Source organism: Paramisgurnus dabryanus, chromosome 9 (assembly GCF_030506205.2).
Source record: "Paramisgurnus dabryanus chromosome 9, PD_genome_1.1, whole genome shotgun sequence".
NCBI lineage: Eukaryota > Metazoa > Chordata > Actinopteri > Cypriniformes > Cobitidae > Paramisgurnus > Paramisgurnus dabryanus.
The window spans coordinates 5,147,018-5,165,757 of NC_133345.1; the positions used below are offsets into that span (position 1 = coordinate 5,147,018).

The window sequence follows — 18,740 nt, forward strand, 5'->3', positions numbered from 1 at the left end:
GGGAAACAGAGCGCAAAATTGTCATTATGGTCTTGGATTAACTGTGAAACATGCTTTGCCTTTCTTCTCAAATGTGTTTTCATAAATCTTACGCTGTCCGCTGCAGCTCAGTCGTCTAACTTCTGAAATTTACCAGGATGCGCATTTTTTCCTTGATGCAGGAACTGATCCACGCTCATGAGAGAGAGAGAGAGAGAGAGAGAGAGAGAATTTAGAATTTTCAAAAAACCTTTATTACAAATTAAAACATTTTCATAACCTCAAATCAGAAAAAACAAAGGGGAAAAAAAAATATATATATATATATATAGTAACGGAAATAACAAAAAATAAGCCAACATAGGAGCAAAGACCAAATCATCTTCAATAACCAGACACAGAGCTCCTCCATAATACCAAATCAATTCAAAAGAAAGAAGATCATTCATTGCTTTTAAGTATCTAAAACCAATAAGGATTCTAGATTTAACTTATTTTAAAAACTGCTAATATATCATGGCTTCCAGGTCTGTCAACGTTGCTGTGGTTTTTCGACAGCTGTAATATGAAGGGTAGAGTGAAAAAAAAATGTTTAAGTGTTTTGAACATCCCAATCTGTTCGTTTACTTAGTATTTTATTCATGTTTTCGAGTTAAAAAATAATTCTTAAATCAAGATACATTTACTTAATAAGCAAAGTGGCTTAGAATTTAAGTCTTGTTTACTGAAATAAATTCTAAAATGTAATAGGTTAAGGCTTAAAACAAGTAAAAATATCTGCCAGTGGGGTAAGAAAAATAAACCTAAATTGAGTTTATTATTGAATTAAGTTGAAACTAGAATTAAGTTTATTTTTCTTACCCCGCTGGCAGATATTTTTTACTTGTTTTAAATATAAACCTGTTGATTTTTATAATTTATTTCAATTATTACAAAGTATACGATCTGATTTTTTAATCGCGGTGTTTGTTTTATTCCTCGTTTCTTTTCCGTGCATTTGCTTTATTTATTTATTTTTGCTTGTTGCATTTAAATGCACGTTTGATTTGTTGCCACATTATTCTGTGTTAATGTATTTTTTAACATGTTTATAAACAAAAAGTGCGTTATTATAATTAATTATATGGCTGTGAATTCCCAGCAAACACAAAACGCTTTTATAACAATTTTCTATTACAATACATAATATCTTAAGCCACTTTGCTTACCAAGTAAATGTATCTCCATTTAAGAATTGTCAGATATTCACAAGAAAACAAGACAAAAACAGTAAGTAAGATATTCATTTACTTTTTTCTTTCAAACATGAATTTACAGACGGCTGGAAATTTTAAATAAAATAACTAGACATACCTATTCGGGTCTGCTCCCGTTTGCTGTGATGACGGGGACTTAGTCCAAAGCACATTTTGAGGAATACTTACACATTTTACTTCTTATTTCTTTGGAATTAATTATTATTTATTTTCAATTACAAAGTATGCGATCTGATTTTTTTTAATCGCGGTGTTTGTTTTATTCCTCGTTTCTTTTCCATGCATTTGCTTTATTTATTTATTTTCTGCTTGTTGCATTTAAATGCACGTTTGATTTGTTGCCACATTATTCTGTGTTAATGTATTTTTTAACATGTTTATCAACAAAAAGTGCGTTATTATAATTAATTATATAGCTGTGAAATATATACAAGAATTCCCAGCAAAAACAAAACGTTTTTATAACAATTTTCTATTACAATACATAATATCTTAAGCCACTTTGCTTACCAAGTAAATGTATCTCCATTTAAGAATTGTCAGATATTCACTAGAAAACAAGACAAAAACAGTAAGTAAGATATTCATTTACTTTTTTCTTTCAAACATGAATTTACAGACGGCTGGGAATTTTTAATAAAATAACTAGACATACCTATTCGGGTCTGCTCCCGTTTGCTGTGATGACGGGGGACTTAGTCCAAAGCACATTTTGAGGAATACTTACACATTTTACTTCTTATTTCTTTGAAATTAATTATTATTTATTTTCAATTACAAAGTATGCGATCTGATTTTTTTAATCGCGGTGTGTGTTTTATTCCTCGTTTCTTTAGCTCACACAACATTCTACCAAAAAACAGCAGATCATTTTCTACTAGATAACTCCATACACTATGGATTAAAAATGTCCCGACTGCGAACCTGATAAAACCCAGGTAAAAAGCAAATACAAATAAACCATTTTGATTTAGCAAAAGTTTACAAATAAATGCACTCCCTGCACACAACAAGCACGTCTAGTTACCATTCATTTTTTGCGTGATTTAAGTTTCGTCGCATACATTTTGGAAGGCACACGATAAAAACAAAATAAGGCTTTTAATGTATGCAGACTTCATTCTCCGTTGAGGGCTTATCAATCATAATAAACGCTGTTAACTCTTCTCATTGAATGGTCTAAATCCAATGCTGGTAAAGAAATCAAATGTGCATTTCAACGCAACAAGCAAGCCGTAAAGCAATGGATGCAGGCAAACAAACGAGGAATAGCACATACACCACGATTAGATCATCGGGTCTCATACTTTGGAATTAATAAGAAATAATTATTCAGTCTAAAGAAATAAGAAGTAAAATGTCTAAGTATTTCTCCAAATGTGCAGACTCATTACAATAAACGGGAGCAGACACGAATAGTTATGTATGTCTCGTTATTTTATTTAAAATTGACAGCTGTCTAACATATGATATATTTTGATAAGACGAAATGCTAAAAAAATAATATAACACCAATCGACAATATATGTTATTGTTATTTTTACAAGTAAATTCATGTGTAGGAGAAAACAAAGCAGCTGTCAGTCCATACTATATTGAGTGGCCATCGTAGTGGTGCAACCTGAACGATGTTTTCCTTACTTCCGGTCAAAGGCGCCATTTTGTGAAATAGGCATATAGGTGACGCTGGAGCACGCGACCATTGTCTCTGTTCAACAAAACAAGTGTATATATACACATACGCATATTTTTCCTCAATCAATCACCGAATACAAGGTGCAATTCGATGCCAACTGGCCCTTCTTTCTGGTTTCATGTTTGTAAGGAAAATTAAGGGGGAAATTACGATAGCATTTCAGCCAAACATTCATTCGTGCCACGCTGCTTTTCTTTGAACGAAAAAAAAAACCCTCTGCTCCCCCTACACAATTTCTTCTCCTGTTATTTTATGCTTAAAACAAGCAAATAAATCTGCCTACAGGGTAAGAAAAAATTCGTTAACTTTTCCCATAAACACTTAATTCAAGAAAAATTGTCCCACCCCACTGGCCATTTTTTATCCACAATACACATTCGATGTCTGCACGCACCATTGTCTTTGTTCAACGCAAACAATTCTGTTGCGTTTTTCTTTGAACGAAGTGCTCCGCCTAGATAATTTGACCCATATTCACATGGGTTTGTTTCTCGTTTTTTCTTTGAGAACAATCTATATAGCGCTTTCCACAATCGTTTTGGTGTTAGCTTTACGTAAAATAGAAACACAGAAAAGTACTGAGCGATGGAGAAACCACGAAGCGGAACATATTATGACCACGGATTGGCAAACAAACTGGCAACCACGCACAAAAGAAGCAAACTCTGGTTTTAAACTCACCTTATTTGTCCCCGGAAAGCGCCAGAGTCGATGCACGGAGTGGACGGAGCAAGCCTCGCTTCCATAGCCGAAGGTCAAAAATCCATTCAAACGTGTAGTCCCCGGTGTCCACTCGATTTTACCCAAAAAGCCGAGGAGCGATACCGCAATGGCATCCGGAGAAGGCGCTGGCTGTCGGGATGGAGGTTAGCGGGTCAGAGATCCGGCACTGAAGGTCTGCGTTCATTACTCACCGTGTGCATTTCACTCTATACTTGTAAAAAAACCATACAAATACATACAGAAACAGTTATCACTCATACAAAAAGAAACACGAAGGTAAAGCTTCAGTTAATTTGCTCGCTGAATGCTTTTTGCATGCACATACAAAACTGAACAAAACTGATATACTGAACAAAATAGGCCCCAAAATTGAGGAACACCAGTTGTTTAGTTAAACTGATTGAATAGCACTTTGCTTTCTATTTGTTAAATATGAAATGAGACAATAAATTACAAATTACATTTCAATGCCTGCAGCGTGTTCATGTCCACACCACAAATAAAACCGTGTGACCCTTTTTTTTGGTTTAAAGATTGAAAGTTTCGAACCTACGCAACACTCTAAAGACAAATGCTCCTAAATAGTACCAAATAAGGGTTCTTCAGCTTGTAACCATAGCAGAACCCGTTTTTTTGGTACTATATAGAACCTTTTTATACGGTTCTATAAAGAATCTTGCCTTGAAAAATGCTCACCTCAGTGGTGCTATAAAGAACGATTAATTTATCAGCTGTCAGGAGTGACATTTTTGTTATTTATCCACTTTCTAATGTATAGCACTTGATAAGGATTAACAGTTTAAAAACAGAAATGCAAGACATCAGAAAATACATTTATTTTTTACTTTCATAACATGAGAGGTGTCATACAATAACAAATATGTGCTTTAAAATCACATTCCTAAGTTAAAAATATACATAAAAATAGATATATGGATCATTACACAAATCACTACTCAAAGGAAATATGTTAAATAACTGCTTCAATATTAATTAACAATAACGTTTGGCCAAGGCAGTCCTTGTAAATAGACATATAAATAGACAAATAAAATCATGACATATATGCCATAGAGCCTGAGATAGAGAAAAATAATAAGGAATTCTGCTTTTACTACCATCTCAGAAATATTGCCAGAATTGGAGGTTTTGTCTCAAGACAGGACTTAGAGAAACTTGTTCATGCTTTCATCACCAGCAGGGCCGATTATTGCAATGGACAATGGATTAAAAAAGTACTGTTACTTGTTTAAAAACCACTTCATGGCTACAGGCCGAAATACATGACAGATATGCTAATCGAATATGAAACCGATTACTCGGAGCAATAGGATCAGGTCATTTAGAAAAAACAGGGGTTCACTCAAAACAAGGTGCATCAGCATTTAGTTATTATCAGCTTTCAGAAGAGATCAGATGTGCTTCAACAGTAGACACTTTTAAATCTAGATTAAAAACACATCAGTTTAACTTTGCATTTACTGAATGATTTAAAACAGTACGAATAAAACAGTACAAAAGAATAAAACAGTATGAACCTTACCTGTTATAAAGGGAATGAAGCTTACGGTATGGTGCTTACCTGCAGAAATAAATAAAGTACAATAAGAACACACAGAACTTCAATTTTCAAAATTATTTTAACAATAAATGATGATTATTTTACTGGTTTACCTGTTTGCGATTACCACAGAATCCCGTCACCTGGCTGCGGTCTTCATTTGGTGAACGGTTCTTCACTCATAATTGACCTATACAAGAAATAGAGAAGAATAATAAGCAATTCTGCTTTTACATGTAGATGTGTGCCCCAAGAACACAGACACACCGGCTCCAAAAAGTTTAAAAAGTACACATTTCTGTTATTTTAATGTGGCAAATGTGTCAGCTTTAAAAGAAGCATACATTACCTTTTAAAGAGGATGCGCACTGCGTGAAATACCTTTACTCCCAGCATAAGCAAGCAATTTTCAAAATGCTTTTAAAAGTAATGGTGATTATCTTACTTGTTTAACTGTTTGTGATTACCATGGAATCATGTCACCATCATTTTTAAGCTTGTAAAGCAAATAATGAAACATTGACTTAGTAGGAAAAAATATTTTGGAAGTATCGTGATAAATGATGAAGAAAATATTTTGCAAAGTGATGGTTAGCACACGGTTGATGGTACCTAATAAATTCCATCATATTTTTTTTATTCCTACTATGGAAGTCAATGGTGACTATCTGCTGTGGGTTTACCATCATTCCTCAAAATACCTTCTTTTGTGTTACTCAGAAAAAAACTAATCCTCGTGTTGTTGTAAGCCTGTATGCATGAGTAAATGATGACAGAATTATCATCATAAATTGAAATATCCCTTTAAACTGTATTTCCCCCCCTTAAACCTAAACTTATTTTCTTACGGCAAGTCATTTAGGTAATCAAGAAAATACTTTACCCGTTGTCTTTGTGAGTTAAACAAATACAGCTACGCTTCCAGGTCTGTCGACGTTGCTGTGGTTTTTCGACAGCTGTATTATGAAGGGTAGCGAATGAATGAATACATTGCAAAAAATCATTTCTTACTTGTTATTTCGAACTGTTTTCACTGTACAAATATCTAGAAAGTCTTAAAATAAGATGCATTTTTTGATGAGCAAAATGCCCTAAGAAAATAAGCCTAGCCTTTAGGGAGAAAAAAACTCAAAATTTAAGCGAATTTGGGCTTAAAACAAGCAAATAAATCTGCCAAAGGGGTAAGAAACAAATCTAGATATAAACACTTAATTCAAGAAAAATTGTCGTAGCCCATTGGCAGATTTGTTGGCTTGTTTAATGTACATGCATGTACAATATTTCAATTTGTCTTGTATTTATTAGCATTTTGTATTGCCCAACGCTGTCTATGTTGTTTAACTGTTGTCATTTTCTTATAAAAGCCTTTATAATTTATTAGTTTGGATGATTGCCATTCCCGAGAACCTCTTATATTGGAAATAAAAGAATCATCTAAGCATTATTTTGTTGACTGTCTCTTAGACATGTAGCCGTTTGATTGTGGTTCTATTTAATGGCTAGTCTATTCTTTTGGAATGGTCAAACGTCTATTAGATTTTCACTGACAGCCCAAATTAAGCCTTGTTTTAGCCTAGACACATATTCGCTGTCTATTAGAAATTATGTAGTCGTTGAATAGCCGCTTTTTTGATGACTAATGTATTCTTGGGCCGTGGTTAGACGTCTCTTGGATTTTACGTAAAACGACAAAAGAATCTATTTTTAACACATAGGTCAGGGGAGAGCGCGAACGCAGTCCCCCACTATCAGAAATTTTGCAGTCGAGATTCCCACATTTGGGGAATTCGCAAAGGGTCAGCACAACCGGAGTGCAATGGCTGAGCCTCGCCCTGGGTGAACCACCTTCATGATCATGGTGTCTCCCCTGCCAGGTAAGTATGAGCGACACCCTTTGAGGCCAGACGGCCGCATCTTCCTGTGACCGATCACATCAACGGCGCCCCCGAAGGCCGTCCGACTAACATTTCATTACTGTGTGTGACCAGGTGGAAAGCGCACGAAGCCACGTCTGAGACCAAACATTCTTCGAGATCTACCCTATTTTTATTCCGTTTCCAGCCCGGTTGAACCGTGTAGAGTGAAATATGTGAAACAATTTAAATCAAATGGATTTAAATTGCGCATTCAAATATATGGTTTCGTTATTACAAAGTAACTTTACGTGGAATAGAAACAAAGAAATGTACAGAGCAATCAAGAAACAACGAAAGCATAGCAATTTTAGAACGTGGATAAATAAAAACACAGGGCTCAATGACTTACCCGTTGTCGTTGTGAGTTAAACAAGTACAGCTATGCTTCCAGGTCTGTCGACGTTGCTGTGGATTTTCGACAGCTGTAGTTGCTGTGGATTTTCGACAGCTGTAGTATGAAGGGTAGTGAAAAAAGTTTTCAGGTGTTTTTAACATTCCAATCGGCCTCTTTCGCTTTTGTTGCACCTTCAGCTGTGTCGAGGATGTTTAATTCGTCCTCGGATCACCACCACAAACTTGTAAAGAAAATAATTAAATACATTACAAAAACATTTCTTTATCAGCGTGTTCATTTCCACGCAAGCTTTTCGTTAAACCAATAAAGCCAACGAAAACACAGCAATTTTAAAACACACGTATTAGAAAAAACACCGTCATTCACGCACAAAAGAAGCAAATTCTTTTTTTGTATTTGACTTATTTGTCCCCGAGAAGGGGAGCGCACCATTCATGGAAACACTGCAATACCATGTTGATGCATGGAGTGGAAGGAGCAAGCTCCGCTTCCATTTCCGAAGGTCAAAAATCCATTTAACATATAGTCTCCGGATAGGAGACGTATCAGACATTAAACTGATAAGAACAGATACTACACTTGATCTTAGCCAAAAGGCCGAGAAGCGATACCGGAATAGACGCAGCCAAAGGGGGAGCCGGCGAAGGCGCTGGCTTTTGGGGTGGAGGCTAGCGGGCATTTAACTCTATACGTTACAGAGGTAGAACGTTGAGCTAGCAGATCAGAAGTTCATGTTTTCTAAACCCATGCAGAAAACACACACAAACTGTTGGGAAAAAGCAGTCATCGCTTAACCAAACAGAAACATGAAGTAAAGCTTCAGTTAATTTGCTTGCAGCTTGCAGATCCAATACGTCGATCGTAAAGGTAATGCCGGTAGATCGCACATACCTTAACTGTGTATGCTGCTCCACACCTCCACGAGCTTCGGGAAACAGAGCGCAAAATTGTCATTATGGTCTTGGATTAACTGTGAAACATGCTTTGCCTTTCTTCTCAAATGTGTTTTCATAAATCTTACGCTGTCCGCTGCAGCTCAGTCGTCTAACTTCTGAAATTTACCAGGATGCGCATTTTTTCCTTGATGCAGGAACTGATCCACGCTCATGAGAGAGAGAGAGAGAGAGAATTTAGAATTTTCAAAAAACCTTTATTACAAATTAAAACATTTTCATAACCTCAAATCAGAAAAAACAAAGGGGAAAAAAAAAATATATATATATATAGTAACGGAAATAACAAAAAATAAGCCAACATAGGAGCAAAGACCAAATCATCTTCAATAACCAGACACAGAGCTCCTCCATAATACCAAATCAATTCAAAAGAAAGAAGATCATTCATTGCTTTTAAGTATCTAAAGCCAATAAGGATTCTAGATTTAACTTATTTTAAAAACTGCTAATATATCATGGCTTCCAGGTCTGTCAACGTTGCTGTGGTTTTTCGACAGCTGTAATATGAAGGGTAGAGTGAAAAAAAAAATGTTTAAGTGTTTTGAACATCCCAATCTGTTCGTTTACTTAGTATTTTATTCATGTTTTCGAGTTAAAAAATAATTCTTAAATCAAGATACATTTACTTAATAAGCAAAGTGGCTTAGAATTTAAGTCTTGTTTACTGAAATAAATTCTAAAATGTAATAGGTTAAGGCTTAAAACAAGTAAAAATATCTGCCAGTGGGGTAAGAAAAATAAACCTAAATTGAGTTTATTATTGAATTAAGTTGAAACTAGAATTAAGTTTATTTTTCTTACCCCGCTGGCAGATATTTTTTACTTGTTTTAAATATAAACCTGTTGATTTTTATAATTTATTTCAATTATTACAAAGTATACGATCTGATTTTTTAATCGCGGTGTTTGTTTTATTCCTCGTTTCTTTTCCGTGCATTTGCTTTATTTATTTATTTTTGCTTGTTGCATTTAAATGCACGTTTGATTTGTTGCCACATTATTCTGTGTTAATGTATTTTTTAACATGTTTATAAACAAAAAGTGCGTTATTATAATTAATTATATGGCTGTGAATTCCCAGCAAACACAAAACGCTTTTATAACAATTTTCTATTACAATACATAATATCTTAAGCCACTTTGCTTACCAAGTAAATGTATCTCCATTTAGGAATTGTCAGATATTCACAAGAAAACAAGACAAAAACAGTAAGTAAGATATTCATTTACTTTTTTCTTTCAAACATGAATTTACAGACGGCTGGAAATTTTAAATAAAATAACTAGACATACCTATTCGGGTCTGCTCCCGTTTGCTGTGATGACGGGGACTTAGTCCAAAGCACATTTTGAGGAATACTTACACATTTTACTTCTTATTTCTTTGGAATTAATTATTATTTATTTTCAATTACAAAGTATGCAATCTGATTTTTTTTAATCGCGGTGTTTGTTTTATTCCTCGTTTCTTTTCCATGCATTTGCTTTATTTATTTATTTTCTGCTTGTTGCATTTAAATGCACGTTTGATTTGTTGCCACATTATTCTGTGTTAATGTATTTTTTAACATGTTTATCAACAAAAAGTGCGTTATTATAATTAATTATATAGCTGTGAAATATATACAAGAATTCCCAGCAAAAACAAAACGTTTTTATAACAATTTTCTATTACAATACATAATATCTTAAGCCACTTTGCTTACCAAGTAAATGTATCTCCATTTAAGAATTGTCAGATATTCACTAGAAAACAAGACAAAAACAGTAAGTAAGATATTCATTTACTTTTTTCTTTCAAACATGAATTTACAGACGGCTGGGAATTGTTAATAAAATAACTAGACATACCTATTCGGGTCTGCTCCCGTTTGCTGTGATGACGGGGGACTTAGTCCAAAGCACATTTTGAGGAATACTTACACATTTTACTTCTTATTTCTTTGAAATTAATTATTATTTATTTTCAATTAAAAAGTATGCGATCTGATTTTTTTAATCGCGGTGTGTGTTTTATTCCTCGTTTCTTTAGCTCACACAACATTCTACCAAAAAACAGCAGATCATTTTCTACTAGATAACTCCATACACTATGGATTAAAAATGTCCCGACTGCGAACCTGATAAAACCCAGGTAAAAAGCAAATACAAATAAACCATTTTGATTTAGCAAAAGTTTACAAATAAATGCACTCCCTGCACACAACAAGCACGTCTAGTTACCATTCATTTTTTGCGTGATTTAAGTTTCGTCGCATACATTTTGGAAGGCACACGATAAAAACAAAATAAGGCTTTTAATGTATGCAGACTTCATTCTCCGTTGAGGGCTTATCAATCATAATAAACGCTGTTAACTCTTCTCATTGAATGGTCTAAATCCAATGCTGGTAAAGAAATCAAATGTGCATTTCAACGCAACAAGCAAGCCGTAAAGCAATGGATGCAGGCAAACAAACGAGGAATAGCACATACACCACGATTAGATCATCGGGTCTCATACTTTGGAATTAATAAGAAATAATTATTCAGTCTAAAGAAATAAGAAGTAAAATGTCTAAGTATTTCTCCAAATGTGCAGACTCATTACAATAAACGGGAGCAGACACGAATAGTTATGTATGTCTCGTTATTTTATTTAAAATTGACAGCTGTCTAACATATGATATATTTTGATAAGACGAAATGCTAAAAAAATAATATAACACCAATCGACAATATATGTTATTGTTATTTTTACAAGTAAATTCATGTGTAGGAGAAAACAAAGCAGCTGTCAGTCCATACTATATTGAGTGGCCATCGTAGTGGTGCAACCTGAACGATGTTTTCCTTACTTCCGGTCAAAGGCGCCATTTTGTGAAATAGGCATATAGGTGACGCTGGAGCACGCGGCCATTGTCTCTGTTCAACAAAACAAGTGTATATATACACATACGCATATTTTTCCTCAATCAATCACCGAATACAAGGTGCAATTCGATGCCAACTGGCCCTTCTCTCTGGTTTCATGTTTGTAAGGAAAATTAAGGGGGAAATTACGATAGCATTTCAGCCAAACATTCATTCGTGCCACGCTGCTTTTCTTTGAACGAAAAAAAAAACCCTCTGCTCCCCCTACACAATTTCTTCTCCTGTTATTTTATGCTTAAAACAAGCAAATAAATCTGCCTACAGGGTAAGAAAAAATTCGTTAACTTTTCCCATAAACACTTAATTCAAGAAAAATTGTCCCACCCCACTGGCCATTTTTTATCCACAATACACATTCGATGTCTGCACGCACCATTGTCTTTGTTCAACGCAAACAATTCTGTTGCGTTTTTCTTTGAACGAAGTGCTCCGCCTAGATAATTTGACCCATATTCACATGGGTTTGTTTCTCGTTTTTTCTTTGAGAACAATCTATATAGCGCTTTCCACAATCGTTTTGGTGTTAGCTTTACGTAAAATAGAAACACAGAAAAGTACTGAGCGATGGAGAAACCACGAAGCGGAACATATTATGACCACGGATTGGCAAACAAACTGGCAACCACGCACAAAAGAAGCAAACTCTGGTTTTAAACTCACCTTATTTGTCCCCGGAAAGCGCCAGAGTCGATGCACGGAGTGGACGGAGCAAGCCTCGCTTCCATAGCCGAAGGTCAAAAATCCATTCAAACGTGTAGTCCCCGGTGTCCACTCGATTTTACCCAAAAAGCTGAGGAGCGATACCGCAATGGCATCCGGAGAAGGCGCTGGCTGTCGGGATGGAGGTTAGCGGGTCAGAGATCCGGCACTGAAGGTCTGCGTTCATTACTCACCGTGTGCATTTCACTCTATACTTGTAAAAAAACCATACAAATACATACAGAAACAGTTATCACTCATACAAAAAGAAACACGAAGGTAAAGCTTCAGTTAATTTGCTCGCTGAATGCTTTTTGCATGCACATACAAAACTGAACAAAACTGATATACTGAACAAAATAGGCCCCAAAATTGAGGAACACCAGTTGTTTAGTTAAACTGATTGAATAGCACTTTGCTTTCTATTTGTTAAATATGAAATGAGACAATAAATTACAAATTACATTTCAATGCCTGCAGCGTGTTCATGTCCACACCACAAATAAAACCGTGTGACCCTTTTTTTTGGTTTAAAGATTGAAAGTTTCGAACCTACGCAACACTCTAAAGACAAATGCTCCTAAATAGTACCAAATAAGGGTTCTTCAGCTTGTAACCATAGCAGAACCCGTTTTTTTGGTACTATATAGAACCTTTTTATACGGTTCTATAAAGAATCTTGCCTTGAAAAATGCTCACCTCAGTGGTGCTATAAAGAACGATTAATTTATCAGCTGTCAGGAGTGACATTTTTGTTATTTATCCACTTTCTAATGTATAGCACTTGATAAGGATTAACAGTTTAAAAACAGAAATGCAAGACATCAGAAAATACATTTATTTTTTACTTTCATAACATGAGAGGTGTCATACAATAACAAATATGTGCTTTAAAATCACATTCCTAAGTTAAAAATATACATAAAAATAGATATATGGATCATTACACAAATCACTACTCAAAGGAAATATGTTAAATAACTGCTTCAATATTAATTAACAATAACGTTTGGCCAAGGCAGTCCTTGTAAATAGACATATAAATAGACAAATAAAATCATGACATATATGCCATAGAGCCTGAGATAGAGAAAAATAATAAGGAATTCTGCTTTTACTACCATCTCAGAAATATTGCCAGAATTGGAGGTTTTGTCTCAAGACAGGACTTAGAGAAACTTGTTCATGCTTTCATCACCAGCAGGGCCGATTATTGCAATGGACAATGGATTAAAAAAGTACTGTTACTTGTTTAAAAACCACTTCATGGCTACAGGCCGAAATACATGACAGATATGCTAATCGAATATGAAACCGATTACTCGGAGCAATAGGATCAGGTCATTTAGAAAAAACAGGGGTTCACTCAAAACAAGGTGCATCAGCATTTAGTTATTATCAGCTTTCAGAAGAGATCAGATGTGCTTCAACAGTAGACACTTTTAAATCTAGATTAAAAACACATCAGTTTAACTTTGCATTTACTGAATGATTTAAAACAGTACGAATAAAACAGTACAAAAGAATAAAACAGTATGAACCTTACCTGTTATAAAGGGAATGAAGCTTACGGTATGGTGCTTACCTGCAGAAATAAATAAAGTACAATAAGAACACACAGAACTTCAATTTTCAAAATTATTTTAACAATAAATGATGATTATTTTACTGGTTTACCTGTTTGCGATTACCACAGAATCCCGTCACCTGGCTGCGGTCTTCATTTGGTGAACGGTTCTTCACTCATAATTGACCTATACAAGAAATAGAGAAGAATAATAAGCAATTCTGCTTTTACATGTAGATGTGTGCCCCAAGAACACAGACACACCGGCTCCAAAAAGTTTAAAAAGTACACATTTCTGTTATTTTAATGTGGCAAATGTGTCAGCTTTAAAAGAAGCATACATTACCTTTTAAAGAGGATGCGCACTGCGTGAAATACCTTTACTCCCAGCATAAGCAAGCAATTTTCAAAATGCTTTTAAAAGTAATGGTGATTATCTTACTTGTTTAACTGTTTGTGATTACCATGGAATCATGTCACCATCATTTTTAAGCTTGTAAAGCAAATAATGAAACATTGACTTAGTAGGAAAAAATATTTTGGAAGTATCGTGATAAATGATGAAGAAAATATTTTGCAAAGTGATGGTTAGCACACGGTTGATGGTACCTAATAAATTCCATCATATTTTTTTTATTCCTACTATGGAAGTCAATGGTGACTATCTGCTGTGGGTTTACCATCATTCCTCAAAATACCTTCTTTTGTGTTACTCAGAAAAAAACTAATCCTCGTGTTGTTGTAAGCCTGTATGCATGAGTAAATGATGACAGAATTATCATCATAAATTGAAATATCCCTTTAAACTGTATTTCCCCCCCTTAAACCTAAACTTATTTTCTTACGGCAAGTCATTTAGGTAATCAAGAAAATACTTTACCCGTTGTCTTTGTGAGTTAAACAAATACAGCTACGCTTCCAGGTCTGTCGACGTTGCTGTGGTTTTTCGACAGCTGTATTATGAAGGGTAGCGAATGAATGAATACATTGCAAAAAATCATTTCTTACTTGTTATTTCGAACTGTTTTCACTGTACAAATATCTAGAAAGTCTTAAAATAAGATGCATTTTTTGATGAGCAAAATGCCCTAAGAAAATAAGCCTAGCCTTTAGGGAGAAAAAAACTCAAAATTTAAGCGAATTTGGGCTTAAAACAAGCAAATAAATCTGCCAAAGGGGTAAGAAACAAATCTAGATATAAACACTTAATTCAAGAAAAATTGTCGTAGCCCATTGGCAGATTTGTTGGCTTGTTTAATGTACATGCATGTACAATATTTCAATTTGTCTTGTATTTATTAGCATTTTGTATTGCCCAACGCTGTCTATGTTGTTTAACTGTTGTCATTTTCTTATAAAAGCCTTTATAATTTATTAGTTTGGATGATTGCCATTCCCGAGAACCTCTTATATTGGAAATAAAAGAATCATCTAAGCATTATTTTGTTGACTGTCTCTTAGACATGTAGCCGTTTGATTGTGGTTCTATTTAATGGCTAGTCTATTCTTTTGGAATGGTCAAACGTCTATTAGATTTTCACTGACAGCCCAAATTAAGCCTTGTTTTAGCCTAGACACATATTCGCTGTCTATTAGAAATTATGTAGTCGTTGAATAGCCGCTTTTTTGATGACTAATGTATTCTTGGGCCGTGGTTAGACGTCTCTTGGATTTTACGTAAAACGACAAAAGAATCTATTTTTAACACATAGGTCAGGGGAGAGCGCGAACGCAGTCCCCCACTATCAGAAATTTTGCAGTCGAGATTCCCACATTTGGGGAATTCGCAAAGGGTCAGCACAACCGGAGTGCAATGGCTGAGCCTCGCCCTGGGTGAACCACCTTCATGATCATGGTGTCTCCCCTGCCAGGTAAGTATGAGCGACACCCTTTGAGTAGGGATGGCTGACGCGAAACAGTCGTTCCGAAGCTTTGCGAGATCCCGAAGCGCAGATGTGTCGAAACACTGATCCGAAGCGTGATTCAAAACACCCATGTCACGTGACTATGACCAAACGAAGCCTCGAAGTGTTTCATTAAATGTTTCATCAGGTGTGTTCTGCCGAATCAGCGTTTGATTGGCACGGTCGGGAACAGACAACACAATCGCACATCTGTATAAAAGTGAAATAAACGCATATTGACCTTGTGGGTTTTTGTGAGAGGAGTTTTTCAAAGGCTGGAGAAATTATCTGTAAAAAAGAAGTAGGCTAAGTCCTTCCACACACAGCAGATGTGACATGGTGGCTTGATATATTTTATTAATTTTTTATTGTTTATGTGGTATTTATCTCTATTCTATTTATTTATTAAATAGACCAGCTTATAGTTATTGACAAAGATGAGCCTAAAAGCTCATGTAGTTGTCAAACAGATGTTAAAACAACAACAAAAAATATGTAACTTAATTGTGACGACGGTAATAACAATGCGTTTCCCGGGGTTCGATCCAAAGGGCTTTTGCATGAGAGTCTAGGACACTATCCACTCTCCTACCTGATCACTTATATCAATTACACAACATGTGGGATACAATTTGTCAGTGCTCGTCTAAAACCTTGTCAAGGCTGCTCTATGGCAATACGTGCAAATGACCACTAGGTGTCACTGTGGAGGCGGTTTCGATCCATGTTTCGAAGCCTCGACACAATTGATTCAACTGTTTCAGTGTTTCACGAAGCCTCGCTCTGCCCATCACTACCTTTGAGGCCAGACGGCCGCATCTTCCTGTGACCGATCACATCAACGGCGCCCCCGAAGGCCGTCCGACTAACATTTCATTACTGTGTGTGACCAGGTGGAAAGCGCACGAAGCCACGTCTGAGACCAAACATTCTTCGAGATCTACCCTATTTTTATTCCGTTTCCAGCCCGGTTGAACCGTGTAGAGTGAAATATGTGAAACAATTTAAATCAAATGGATTTAAATTGCGCATTCAAATATATGGTTTCGTTATTACAAAGTAACTTTACGTGGAATAGAAACAAAGAAATGTACAGAGCAATCAAGAAACAACGAAAGCATAGCAATTTTAGAACGTGGATAAATAAAAACACAGGGCTCAATGACTTACCCGTTGTCGTTGTGAGTTAAACAAGTACAGCTATGCTTCCAGGTCTGTCGACGTTGCTGTGGATTTTCGACAGCTGTAGTTGCTGTGGATTTTCGACAGCTGTAGTATGAAGGGTAGTGAAAAAAGTTTTCAGGTGTTTTTAACATTCCAATCGGCCTCTTTCGCTTTTGTTGCACCTTCAGCTGTGTCGAGGATGTTTAATTCGTCCTCGGATCACCACCACAAACTTGTAAAGAAAATAATTAAATACATTACAAAAACATTTCTTTATCAGCGTGTTCATTTCCACGCAAGCTTTTCGTTAAACCAATAAAGCCAACGAAAACACAGCAATTTAAAGAAACACACGTATTAGAAAAAACACCGTCATTCACGCACAAAAGAAGCAAATTCTTTTTTTGTATTTGACTTATTTGTCCCCGAGAAGGGGAGCGCACCATTCATGGAAACACTGCAATACCATGTTGATGCATGGAGTGGAAGGAGCAAGCTCCGCTTCCGTTTCCGAAGGTCAAAAATCCATTTAACATATAGTCTCCGGATAGGAGACGTATCAGACATTAAACTGATAAGAACAGATACTACACTTGATCTTAGCCAAAAGGCCGAGAAGCGATACCGGAATAGACGCAGCCAAAGGGGGAGCCGGCGAAGGCGCTGGCTTTTGGGGTGGAGGCTAGCGGGCATTTAACTCTATACGTTACAGAGGTAGAACGTTGAGCTAGCAGATCAGAAGTTCATGTTTTCTAAACCCATGCAGAAAACACACACAAACTGTTGGGAAAAAGCAGTCATCGCTTAACCAAACAGAAACATGAAGTAAAGCTTCAGTTAATTTGCTTGCAGCTTGCAGATCCAATACGTCGATCGTAAAGGTAATGCCGGTAGATCGCACATACCTTAACTGTGTATGCTGCTCCACGCCTCCACGAGCTTCGGGAAACAGAGCGCAAAATTGTCATTATGGTCTTGGATTAACTGTGAAACATGCTTTGCCTTTCTTCTCAAATGTGTTTTCATAAATCTTACGCTGTCCGCTGCAGCTCAGTCGTCTAACTTCTGAAATTTACCAGGATGCGCATTTTTTCCTTGATGCAGGAACTGATCCACGCTCATGAGAGAGAGAGAGAGAGAGAGAGAGAGAGAGAGAGAGAGAGAGAGAGAGAGAGAATTTAGAATTTTCAAAAAACCTTTATTACAAATTAAAACATTTTCATAACCTCAAATCAGAAAAAACAAAGGGGAAAAAAAAAAAATATATATATATAGTAACGGAAATAACAAAAAATAAGCCAACATAGGAGCAAAGACCAAATCATCTTCAATAACCAGACACAGAGCTCCTCCATAATACCAAATCAATTCAAAAGAAAGAAGATCATTCATTGCTTTTAAGTATCTAAAACCAATAAGGATTCTAGATTTAACTTATTTTAAAAACTGCTAATATATCATGGCTTCCAGGTCTGTCAACGTTGCTGTGGTTTTTCGACAGCTGTAATATGAAGGGTAGAGTGAAAAAAAAAATGTTTAAGTGTTTTGAACATCCCAATCTGTTCGTTTACTTAGTATTTTATTCATGTTTTCGAGTTAAAAAATAATTCTTAAATCAAGATACATTTACTTAATAAGCAAAGTGGCTTAGAATTTAAGTCTTGTTTACTGAAATAAATTCTAAAATGTAATAGGTTAAGGCTTAAAACAAGTAAAAATATCTGCCAGTGGGGTAAGAAAAATAAACCTAAATTGAGTTTATTATTGAATTAAGTTGAAACTAGAATTAAGTTTATTTTTCTTACCCCGCTGGCAGATATTTTTTACTTGTTTTAAATATAAACCTGTTGATTTTTATAATTTATTTCAATTATTACAAAGTATACGATCTGATTTTTTAATCGCGGTGTTTGTTTTATTCCTCGTTTCTTTTCCGTGCATTTGCTTTATTTATTTATTTTTGCTTGTTGCATTTAAATGCACGTTTGATTTGTTGCCACATTATTCTGTGTTAATGTATTTTTTAACATGTTTATAAACAAAAAGTGCGT

At 35.5% G+C, this 18,740-nt stretch overlaps 4 non-coding genes across 4 annotated transcripts; all 4 read right to left on the minus strand.

Moving 5' to 3' along the window:
* Positions 1-6,932: 6,932 nt before the first annotated feature.
* On the minus strand, positions 6,933-7,097 carry LOC135726968 (U1 spliceosomal RNA). Its single transcript, XR_010525057.1, has one exon. It is a non-coding gene; the product is annotated as a U1 spliceosomal RNA (small nuclear RNA).
* Positions 7,098-7,904: 807 nt separating this feature from the next.
* On the minus strand, positions 7,905-8,095 carry LOC135727006 (U2 spliceosomal RNA). Its single transcript, XR_010525090.1, has one exon. It is a non-coding gene; the product is annotated as a U2 spliceosomal RNA (small nuclear RNA).
* A 7,240-nt stretch (positions 8,096-15,335) lies between these two features.
* LOC135726971 (U1 spliceosomal RNA) lies at positions 15,336-15,500 on the minus strand. Its single transcript, XR_010525058.1, has one exon. It is a non-coding gene; the product is annotated as a U1 spliceosomal RNA (small nuclear RNA).
* Positions 15,501-17,121: 1,621 nt separating this feature from the next.
* LOC135727026 (U2 spliceosomal RNA) lies at positions 17,122-17,312 on the minus strand. The gene has a single exon (XR_010525110.1). It is a non-coding gene; the product is annotated as a U2 spliceosomal RNA (small nuclear RNA).
* Between the last annotated feature and the right edge of the window lie 1,428 nt (positions 17,313-18,740).